The 12,358-nt window shown below is 40.9% G+C and overlaps 1 protein-coding gene across 6 annotated transcripts in view; it reads right to left on the reverse strand.

Moving 5' to 3' along the window:
• Positions 1-12,358, reverse strand: part of SEMA3D (semaphorin 3D) — a 183,192-nt gene that overhangs the window by 103,870 nt on the left and 66,964 nt on the right. The gene's annotated exons all lie outside the window — the stretch shown is intronic.

Consider the following 12,358-nt stretch of genomic DNA (forward strand, 5'->3'; position numbering starts at 1 on the left):
TTCAAGCTAGGTTCATCCTGCCACTTACATCATCACCATAAAAAAAAAAGATCCTGCAATCTGGACATAGCTGAAGGTACACAAGGCAGACTAGAACCCAGCTCATTTTTCCTGAGCTGTACTGGCTTTGAGGACCTAACGTGAGTAAACAACTGGTTTTGCCTGGAAAGCACATGCATGGCTCTAACATACAGGTGAAAAAGCTGCCCTGCTCCTTCTCAGAGAGCATTTGAGAAAGGAGCAAAAGTGATGCGCAGGGAGGAAGGTGAGTGGAGATGTCAATCAAGAGACTGCTCATACCATGTGGACCCAAGCTCATGGTGGTTCTCTCTGCAGACACAGAGTTGATGACAGGCTGAGGGAATGGCCAATAGTTCTATGCACGGACCAGATCCAATGACCTAAATTTCCATATGGTGAAGAGGCTATAGGAGAGAACGTCTTCTATTCCTTCCATAGCCTGTTCACCAGAGGGCAAATTCCGAAACCTTACCCAGTTTTTGCTCCTTACCTCCACTCCCCACTGGGAGTTTTACCATTGATTGTAATGAGGCTTGGGATTCAACCCTTGTCTTGAATAGGAATTTGCTTAAATAAAGACTGATGAAGAACTGGGTAAGGTATTCACAATCTGGCTCCAGTAGAATGCGTGATACTACTGGTAGGTGCTGATACATGTGGTTCTTAGTGTGATTCATGCTTGTCTGACCCACTTCTTGGACCATGTGTTTGGTGCCAGAATTTGGCCCACAGGGAACAGATCTGTTGAATACAGAGGTTCCAGTTTATAAAGTGTTTTTTAAAAAATAGTATCTCCACCCTTAAAAGTTTCTCCCCAGTTTGAAACTTATTTGCCAAGTCTCTGATGAGAGCAATTTTTGATAACCAAGTAGACAGGGGTTTATAAGTGAAACAATGGGAGACCCTAACCTAGTGTGGCGTGAACAACTCTGCTATGATAAAAGTGTTAAATGACTATGGACCATAAAGCACATTAAAATCAATTTTAACGGGCTTGGGAGAGTAGTAGAACAGCACAAACTTTTTCTGAAATAGGTGAATTGACAGAGTTAGGAGAGTTAACACAAACACATTTATTGGCTTAGTTGTCTTTAAACTACTTTCAGTACCTTCTTTGTAAGAATGTTTCATTGACAAAAGAAACCAAATAGGTGCCTTATTATTCCTATGACTGTGAAAAAAAAATGGTAATTTTCTTATTAGCATAAGAGGAAAGTAAGAACTAGTGGGGTTTTCTCAGATGTAGTACTGTTTAATTTTCTAATGGTCTCTGAGTCAGTATAAAGTATAAAAGGTGTTAATTTTACACCCATGCTATGAGCTCATCAGGTCTCACCCCCTAAATTGGGTTGGGCCTGGTCAAGACTTGAATGTGACAGCAATGGAAAATTAAAAATCAAGGGTCAGATCCTCAGCTTGACTTCAATAAGGCCATGACAAGTCACAGCAGGTATCCATCCAGGCCCCAGTTTGCTGCCGAAAGTTGTGCTGGCAGTTCTATAGCCGACATTCTTCCCTTAGAATCAGTACTGAGAGAAAGCCCCCTCATGCTGTCACACGAGATACAAATGTGAGTCCTGGCTACTGATAGTAACTACGTGAATAAGGTGTCCTGACCACATTAGCGTTTAGGTAATTATATTCTGCCTAGGCAGTTCCAACAGAATGTAGTTAGGTCACGGTTTCTAGTTTGAGGTTAAAACCAACAAAACCACATAAAAATCTGAGAACAGGTTATTATAAAGCACAGATGGGGGGCAATATTTATTTTACATATAGTTCAGAGAAACCTGTTCAAAACACTGCTAAACAATATTTACTCCAAAACGGAGCCATTACTTGTCTAAAAATAAAATAAAACAGGAAAAATATATTGAATATCCTATGTATGATCATCTTTGTTTCCTGTCCTAAACCATTTTGTGGTCTTGCTGCAAGTTGTTAAACAGCTTCTACACTTCATTCCATTCAGTGAAAAAAATATCATTCAGTGGTTAAGTATCTGGCCTAGATCTTGGCTAGACCTAGGTTCAAGTCCTTGGGTAGACCTAGGTTCAAGTCCCTGCTCTGTCACAAGCACTCCCTTATGTTGCCTGGGCAAGTCACTTGGCCTCCCTATGCCTCGGTTCCCCATCTGTAAAATGGGGATAATAGCACCACTGAGAGGTAGGGCAGTGCTATGACATTAAAAATTGTGAGATATTCATGTAATGAGGGTCATAGAAATACCTAAGATAGACATAAAAAATAGCTGCATTTCAGCCATAAGAGTCTTTCAAGAGTGTGTAGAATAATAACCTCATAAGTAAAGTGATTTAGAATCCTGTATATTTTAAGACACTTTTTTACAATGCAGGCAATTAGTTTAGAAACAGACTAAATTCTTAATGGGGATTAGAAATAGGGACTGATTTGTTTTGTCTCATGTGGGCAGAATTTTACCAAACATTTCATCTCATCAATAAAAGTGAATCCCATTACAGTATTTCATTGTGGAAAGAAGATTACAAAATATTTTGTGTGGGTGAATTTTTTCATAACTAACTCCCATTTATGCTATATAAACTGCGTAAAACAGAGTTTAAACTATTTACTCCTGCAGCACTTGCATGTACTTGTTAGACACTCATTTAATTCTAATGGGCTATTCTTGTTAAGAGTTAAGTTGTTTTTCTCAATGGTGCTGCTAATTAATGCACCCTAAAAGCAGAACCATTTTCAGCAATGAAAAAAAATCTGCATGGTAATAGCTCAGATTAGCATAATAAAAATTCTGACATGGAAAACTAAATTATATTCTCAATTACATTTTGATATTGATGGAGTTGAAATTCTGATAAGATATCTGGAACCAAATGTCACTGTATATGTAGATTTTTTTCTTTAAAACATTATTTATTTCTAGTAGAGTAACAGATAGCACCCCCAACCAGGGTTGGAGCCCCAGTGTGCTACATGATGAACACGTGGCCAGACACAGCCCTTGCCTCAAAGAGCTCACAATCTACTTCAACACAAAACACAACTAATCAGAAGGAATGGGGCAGGGAAGATGAAGGAAACAATAAGGACATGCGTTTACACAGGCCAGTTGTGTGCACTGCCAGATTACATCAGATCGGTTTGGGAGTTTTTTTAGTTATAATATATAAATAAAGAGATAAACTAAATATAAACTACAGGCTAATATTACAGCTCAAATAATGCGGGTGGGGGGACTGAAGCAGCATCTGCATGTTTTATGTATAACCTTTGCTGTCAGCATAATACTCATGTAGAAACACATTTTTCACCAGAACATCTCAACGCATTCTACAAAGGAAGTCAGCATGATTATCCCCACCCTACATATGGGGTAGTGTTATGCTATACAAAGCACACGGGATCTTTTATGAGAGAGAAGGCAAATACGCCATATTTATTGAAAATACAACAGTTAGCATATGCTTTTCAGTCACACATCATGCACACAGTCCTGCCAGTTGATGTTTTTATAGTTACCAGTCTGTTGTAGCTCCAGTCAATCTAATGGCCAGTTAGTTTGAGCACGAGTGAGGAGCTGGACTCTGTCGGTCGCAATCCGATGCTCAGAGGTTTTGGCAGGACTGAACCCAGAGTTTCATGGCAAAACACCATGAAATTTATATTTGTAAATTCCCATTTGAGTCCATGCATTTTGCAATGTCATCCTGTAATCATTAGTCCTTAAGTGGTGGTAATCTTGGGGTTTTCCGTTGTTATCATTTGATGATTATTGTCAGGCTTCCCATCGTTATCTCCTATTTGTTGTCTTGCCTTTGGGGGTGGTTGCCTCACCTCTGAGGCCATCAATGCTGCTAACATGTTTAGCATCTGATACAACGGACATTTTCTGATTTTCTCCTGGTGTTTCCCAGTCTCTCAATTTTTCCTGACCATCTGGACATTTGTGATGGCTTTCACACCTTATCTTTTCCTGATGCATGCATTCCTCATTCATACAAACAATCTCACAGAGAAGACAGCAGTATTTTATATTCAGCCGAATACATTGTAAATTAAACTTCACAAAATATTGTGGTCAAAACAGTTTACATTGTGGCTCAGGCCTTTAACATTCCTTTAATCTAATTAACAGACAATACAAGATCCAGTCTTTTACTCACTAAACCTTAAACCAAAGAAATGACTAGAGGGAAGTTTATAATGCATATAGGGAACAAGATCCCAGTCTCAGGCAATCATTCCTGCTGTTATTCAAAGAGGGTGGCTGGCAGAATTAATTCAAAGCTTACATCAATTTTTATAGTACAATTATAAAATCCTGTCCCTACAGTAGAGGGAGGCGTGGAGACTCACCCAAAAATCCAGTGGCAGAACTCAGGTGCTCCTGAGTCCCAGGCTAGTACTCTACCCACTAGGCCACGATGCCTCCCCCTGTAATGATCTGATCTGATCACCCTGGAGATTGAAATCTTTTATCTAGTCACAGGGCAGCACGTGCAGCAGCAGTGCATACTTCTTCAGGACAGCTGGGACCCATGCCAACGCACAGAACTCCTGCCTTGTCTAATGCACATTCCTCAACCCTAAAAATCCTCTCTATCACCCTCTGCATATACTTATCCCCTTGCTCCTGGATAATCTTTGCAAAATCCAGTTGCAAATTGGACAGTGTAACACAAGTCCCTTTTTAAGCCTGGGTTTCCTACTTGGACACTAGAGGAAGCTACAAAAATACCCTTAGGTGCTAATAGGATACCCTAGCATCTCCTTGTGCCATTTTAAAGACATGTAAATAGCACAGAGACACGCATCCGATGAAGGGAGCTGTAGCTCACGAAAGCTTATGCTCATATAAATGTTAGTCTAAGATGCCACAAGTCCTCCTTTTCTTTTTGCGAATACAGACTAACACGGCTGCTACTCTGAAAATTGATCTAGGTAAGTTACTCTGAGCAAGTATGTTAGCAGCAGCACAAATTTTGGCAAAAATTCCTTCAATGTGTTTCATAATTTTCCCCTCTCTTTCCCTCTGGCCCTGTGTATAAAGAACTATTCCATATATAGATTACCAGAGACTCAGAGGAAGGTATAGGAGGTAAAACATGATTTAAGGCCCAGTCCTATTCCCACTGACAACAGGATCAGGACAGGTCCTAAAATTAGTTCATAGTGAAAGACTAAGGGTAGAGTTTTCAAAAGCACTTGGCATTGGCCTCACTCTGTTTCCATTGAAGTCAACAGGAATTTTACTATTGACTTCACTGGGAGCAGAGAGTTAGGCAAGCACTTTCGAAAACCCCACCTGAAAATGCTGCCATACTCAACCCCTGTTCTTTTAGAGTAGCAACCCATTAGTATTTTCTCTTCCTGCTTTTTAACTGATTCAACACTTTCTCCACAATCCAGTCCACTTCCTCTCTCTCTCATCTTTGTGAACTCTAAGAATTATGGGGCAGTGTCTTGTGAACTCAACATTTTTCCTCTTCCAAGTGAGGCCCTTTTGCAATTATGCAAAGAGAAGAGCGTTGTGAGCTACAAGCTGTTTACATTGTTATGAGGCTGATGTGGGTCAGCTCTTCAAGGTTATTCTTAGTTCAACTGCTATGTAAACTACTGATGTCACTGAGTGGAAGTTGCCCTGCAGGACATAATATATGTGATAATTATAAGCCAGAGAATACAGCATCTCGTCAGATATGACTCCAAGTTCTCTAGTTCAAGGATGAGGGAGAAACCTGTTAGTTTTCCGGTTGTAGCTCTGCAAAAGAACCTGAATGAAAAACAGATTGATTCTATGCACGTTATATCCCTGATTTTTTTCCAAGCACGATAGTGCTGCCCACCCAAATTCATTTAGAATTGATTTAAGTTTGTATGTCAGAAAGCATCTTTTGAAGACCATGGAAAGGAAAAAAAATAATAATATGCTAGCTAACCAACACCCTCAGCCAGGACCTTGTAACAGAGCATGCAGCTACTGATGTTCTGCTTGTTTTTCAAGCAGCTGCATCGATTTGTGATGATCCCACATCAGATGAAATGACAAGTGATAACACTTTGCAAAGCACTTTGAGATCCATAGATGAGAAGTGTTATGTGAGTGCAAAGGTGATTAAAGCACGGCTCTTGTCTGCAACGATGTAAAATGGCACTCACTCACTCAACAGATCTGCTTTCTCCTAACGTATATTTAGAATTATATCTGCCGACTTTGGTCACAGTAGTACGTTTTTACTGCTTTTTCCTCCCCTTATTCCTGCACAGCCAGCACAGCTATGAGCATGTGAGCTTAATTCTATTCCTTCTTGGGCATCATCAGAAGAACAGTTTACTACGTTCCAATCCGTTACACCTGTGCAAACCCTTGCAGTGCAGTCTCTGTTGGCTTAAATGAGGACCATGGAGCTACGCCATTGTAACTCAGTTTTGCAGGTGTAAGTGAATGATGGAAAGATGCCAGCTTGACTCATACAGCACAGGCTGAGTACAGAGGGGTAACAGTTTATTGTCTTTTCATTGATTTATGAGGAGAGGCTGAGGGAACTGGATTTAGTCTGCAGAAGAGAAGAATGGAGGGGGGAGAGTTGATAGCTGCTTTCAACTACCTGAAAGGGGGTTCCAAAGAGGATGTATCTAGACTGTTTTCAGTGGTAGCAGATGACAGAACGAGGAATAATGGTCTCAAGTTGCAGTGGGGAAGGTTTAGGTTAGATATTAGGGAAAACTTTCACTAGGAGAGTGGTGAAACACTGGAATGGGTTACCTAGGGAGGTGGTGGAATCTCCTTCCTTAGATATTTTTAAGGTCAGGCTTGACAAAGCCCTGGCTGGGATGATTTAGTTGGGGATTGGCCCTGCTTTGAGCAGGGGGGTGGACTAGATGACCTCCTGAGGTCCCTTCCAACCCTGATATTCTATGATTTGCAAACAGAATAAGCTGAATACAGAACTCATTGGAGAGACAGTAAGCATGGAACTTTGCAATGCCATTTTTAAAGAAAAATTTATTTTCAGTGATTATTGTTAAAAAGTTATCGATTCTGGGTAAAAAAGAGTCAGAAGTGCCAACATTTTACCCTGTTGGCTGTGTACATATGAATGGATCACTCATCTTGTAAAAGGAGGAAATTCACTCTCCTCTGTACAAAGCTAAAAGCTTATAAAGCAAGGTTTGTTCCTGTTCACCCGATTTACCTTAGCATCCTACAACATAGGGAACAGGACCTTACAGTAACAGTTCCTTCAGGTCATGTTGACTAATGATGTGAACAACTGGGGACTTGATCCTGCTCCAGTTGATGTCAGTGGCAAAACTCCCACTGGCTTCAGTGTCAGTGGGCTTCAATTGCACAAAAAATTTCTTAATTAATGCAGCAGGATCTTCATGCGGTGTGAGTAGGAAGAAGGCAGGTGAGACCTGTGTTCTTTTTTACTAGCCATTAAGTTACCACCACAACAGTCCTTATGAGGGTTGAGTCAATGCAGCCCGAATATGGACTTCCAAACTCGAAAGGGCAACTAATACAAGATGAAAATTGTTTATGAAAATGCTAGGGCTGAAAGTATCCCTTCAAAGAGTCACTCAGTAGTTGCTTCTAGTCAAGAAGCATCCACTGGACACGGTAAATAAGTTATACATTAAATAAAGAATGTTAAGGTTAGAAAGTCAAGCACTCAAAAGTTAGGAAATACCAGAATTAAAGGTTGCTTGCGCAACATTAATGTGGCCCCCTTGTGAATATGCATTATGGAATAGGATAACATGCTATTTCCCGCCCCCCCCCACAGGACCCCTGCCTAATTTAGTGTACAGCATGGACATTGCTCTCGGAATCAGGATTGGTGTAGTGAATGAGGTTGTCGTCTCCATGACCTCTGCCTCATTTGTTGCGGAAGTTGGAAAGTGTGCAGTGAAGACAGCAGGGACTTACAGAAGGAGAAGGGATGGTCTCATAGTTAAGATATTTGAATGCAACCTTAGAGAACTAGGTTCAATTCCTGCTTCTGCCACAGAATTCTTACATGATGCTGGATACCCAACAGAAGATCTCTTACAGAAGTATAGCCAAGCACCTGAAATTGATTGAAATGGTGCTTTTAACATATTAAAGAGCTAGACTCAGTAAAATTGAATCCTAAGTATACCAAGTTGGGCACTTAAAATTAGCAAACAATTTTGTCGTTAATGTCTCTGTGACTCTGTTCCACCTTTTGTGTTCTGGGAATAATAATGCCTCCTAAGATCACAGGAGTGCTGAGAAGATAAAATTCATTAGTGTTTGTGACACTATGGTGAGAGCACCACAGAAGCCCAAGAGGAGATTACTAGTTTTGTATTCAACATAGTGCAAACACTCCGTAACCAAAAGTCCCCAAACTTAATCCACACACTCCCCAGCAAGGGCATGCAGTCTTTAAAACCCAGCTTCGTTCTCACCATAAATGTCTTCTCCATCCCTCTGCCAGGGCAGTCGCCCACAACTTTCCGTCTGGGGTGCAACCCTGCTCTTCCCAGTGAGAACTCCCACAGCCTGTCTGCTGGGTGCATTCTTGTCAGGGAAGCATCCCTCACTCCCCTGGCCCTCTCACTATTCCCTGTGGTCCCCACTCTCCAGCAAGGGGATGCCAGAAAATAAGCCCTTCCTCTTCTCCCCCTTCCTACAGCTCTCTCTAGCCCTTAGCTCTGGCTCTCCAGCTTAGAGCTAGCAGGCATCTTCCTCTTCTGCCTTCAGCCCTGGCTCTCTGGCTTGGGGATGCCAGCCAGAAAACACCATGTGTTGCTCTTTGCCTTCAGCCTTCTCCCAGGAACCATCTTCTCTGTTTGGCAGCTCTCCTGTCCTTCTCCTGTCTGTCTCCTGACTCATCTTCTATAACCCACCCAGATGTTTCTCCACCCTCTTAATTGGCCCAACTGGGAGCATGTGGACTGGATGTTCATTTAATGGGCCAGCAACCCTGTTGCAGAAAACAAGACACATCCCTAGCACCAGCAACGTGTCCTGGCCAAATTGCCAGACTGAGAAAGTTCTGTCTCCTGCACAAATGAGCTTAATTCTTATTGTTGTGAGTTCCATTGTGCCAGAGAGTGAAGTTCTTCATCCTGGAGCTTTATATTGTCTTTTAGGTATCCTGGGCTCATGCCATGAAACACCTTGAAGATAAGGGACGAACCCTTGAACTTGATTTGATATTCCTTGGGAATCCAGTGCAGAAGAAGTTTGATGTGCTTATGGTATCCAGTGTTGCTGAAGAGATGTGCTTCTGTGTTCTGTACTAGTGGGAGTCTTAAGTGCTGAAGACTTAATTTCTGGTATATCTCATTGCTGTAGTCCAACCAAGAGGTGAAGAAGGCATTTATAACTTGAGATCAGGCCATCATCTTCCAGGATGTGATGGAGTCTCCTAGCCAACCAGAGATGATAGAAAGTATTACTCATGGCTGTTGCGATGTGAGAGCTCAGTAGCAAGAAGAAATCCAAGAGCACTCCTAGACTACGTTCTGAATTGACCTATTGTGGATATGAACCATCAAAATGTTGTCCTCTGCCCACCATCACCTCTGTCTTTCTTGGGTTCAGCTTCAGCCAGCTGTGCTTAATCCATAAGCTGATCTTATACAAGCCTGGTGGTAGTGGTGAGGTCATATGTGGTGAAAGACAGGTACAGATGTGTCATCCACATATTGCTGGCACATGAGTTCATGTTATTTGACCATTTCACGGTTGCATGTGGATGTTGAAAAGGACTGGAGAAAGAACTAATCCTTGTGGAACTCCACAAGTGAGGGATCTAGTGGTGAAGGTGCAGTTTCCCCATCATTATTCATTGGTTGTGTCCCTCAAGGAAGAGCTTAAACCATTTAGAGCATTACCCTGGCCCCTGGCCCTTCCCTCACCTGAGAGAGCAGTAGTTTGTGGTCAACAGTGTTGAATGCTACAGAGAAGTCGAGCAGGGCTAAAATTTGGCTAAGTTTTAAGTAACTGAAAACAGCGTGTAATCATGGGAAGTACTTGGCAACTTTAACTTTAGGCATCACTATCTGCACTGACTATAATGGAAATCATCACTCAGTGAAAAGTCAGCATAAAACAGAAACATTTGGATGCACCTCTGCAAGCCTTTGACACAGGTTGACAGCTAGTTACTTTCTGAACTTTAGGACCAGCCTGGTTGTTCTTGCACATGAACAGATGACACCACATTTCAACACACCTTCTCATAGATTCTAAAGCTGCTCTAAAGACACAAAGCCTTAAGAAATTGGTTCAAACCATTTAATTCTTTTTGGTGGTAAGCAGAGTCCAGGTTTGCATTAGTGTGTGTTCAGGATGTGCATTTTTCCTCTACTTTTTATTTCTCTTTAATAAACCTTTTCATCCACAGTGCTCAGAGAGCTTAGAGATTCTAGCAAGTTTTTTTTGTTTATACTTTTTTCCTCCTTGCCATTGTTTTAATGCCATTAAAAAGCTTGAAAATATTACATTTTCTTTTACTTTTTTCTTCTTCCAGTTTTGGAGGAAAAAAACCAAAGAGCAAGCACAACAGTAATTCAATATTCCTCATACTTCCTTATTTGTCTACTGGCCTCATCATTGGCAGCACAGCTCTCTGAATTGGAGTGTGTGTGTTTATTTGTATTCCACTCTGATTTTTTCCCTGCAGGGCTAGGTCACTGAGTTTAGATATAATAACCCACCCCTCCAGCCAAATCCAGAGCTTTATGAAGGTCCTAAAAAAGTTTGGGTCAGAGTCTCAATATCAGTCATATACTCACTGTCATTATTAATGACAAAGCATTTTCCAACACCACTCCCAGCAGGTCTTTCATTATTTTAAAATATTTCAACACACACATTTTTTCCTACATTGACCTCAAAGTTTTTTCTGTCTCCCTCCTCTTCTACCTGCCAACTGAGTCTATCAAGATTTTGCAGGTGGCTAGCTATCTGAAGTAAAGAAGAATACAGAAATTTTGGTCATAAGTCCCACAATAAGTGTCATCACCATGTGGAATAAGTAACTCTGGGGAAATGTTTAGAAGCCAAAACTAGAAGTTTAAATACAAGCTGCAGGTTTTTCCTACTAATATCCATAACTCAATGTCAGATCTTTCAGCTTCTGAATTCATTGGCTTACATAACTGTAACTATTTCCTGAAACTATGGAAAAGCTGTCAAGATCTCACATGCACACAAACACACCCACATACTTGCATACAAATCCAGAGATGCACAAACTTGTAAGTAAGTAGCATTTCACAGGATACAGTACTCACTGATTAAATAAATTTTTGTATGTGTCATACCTTACAATAGGCACACTCTGCTCATTTACGATGGCTGTTCAACCTCTTGTCATTACAGAGCATCTTGGGCCTCAATTAGGGTGACCAGATGTCCCAATTTTATAGGGACAGTACTGGTATTTGGGACTTTTTCTTATATAGGCTCCTATTACCCCCCACCCCGTCCTGATTTTTCACACTTGCTGTCTGGTCACCCTAGCCTCACTCTACTAATTTACACACTGAAGAATAACTATGCCTCTAAGTGAGAGCAGAATCAGTGCCCTTAATTGCGGGCACCGAGATGGTTTAAAACTAACTAGGGAAACTTTTCTTTAGCTAAGCAAGACACGATCAAGTGCATCAATATATCTGAATGGAATCTCACCAACTCTGGTAGGATGCAGTGCAGAGACAGCAGCAAGAAAACCCACAAACTGGGCTATGATCATCATCATTTAACAATTAAAATATATATCTTTATTTAAATTCAGCCTTTATCATTCTTACTGAGGGCAGAATTTAAGACAAAAGGATTGCACAGGTGTAACTGCCAACACTTCAGTGCGTAGTCTGAAGAATCTTTCTAAAGTGCTAAAGATGCACAAGTAAGGGGAAAAAACCTCTAGATTTTTAGATCCCAGGTTGAGTTAGGTACGGCAGCAGTTAGGGGTGAAAAAAAACAAAAACAATGTATTTTGTAAACTGAGCAAGCTTGTTATGGTAGCACATTGTAAAACAATACTCATAGAACTCCACAATGACCTTTTTACATAGCCAGTTTTCAGACAGTTGTACTTGCAGTTTTACTTCTAACCTCAACGTGAGCAATGTATTGGGCCCTAAATCAGGGAATTGGGCCCCAAAACAATAAGAAATACTATCAAGTGGCTACCAGAGTCATGCACGTTCAATGGTGACCATACAAAAGAACCCAAAAGAATAAGGATTAGTTTCTTACCAGTCATATGGGATTAATTTATACAATTCTTGGTGATTTGCGTACTGTTTGTCACATAAGTGATTTTTAGCTTCAAGAAAAAAGTCTAAGTTTAGCAAACACTTTGGA

The sequence above is a fragment of the Eretmochelys imbricata genome, chromosome 1, assembly GCF_965152235.1.
Source record: "Eretmochelys imbricata isolate rEreImb1 chromosome 1, rEreImb1.hap1, whole genome shotgun sequence".
Classification (NCBI taxonomy): Eukaryota; Metazoa; Chordata; order Testudines; family Cheloniidae; genus Eretmochelys; species Eretmochelys imbricata.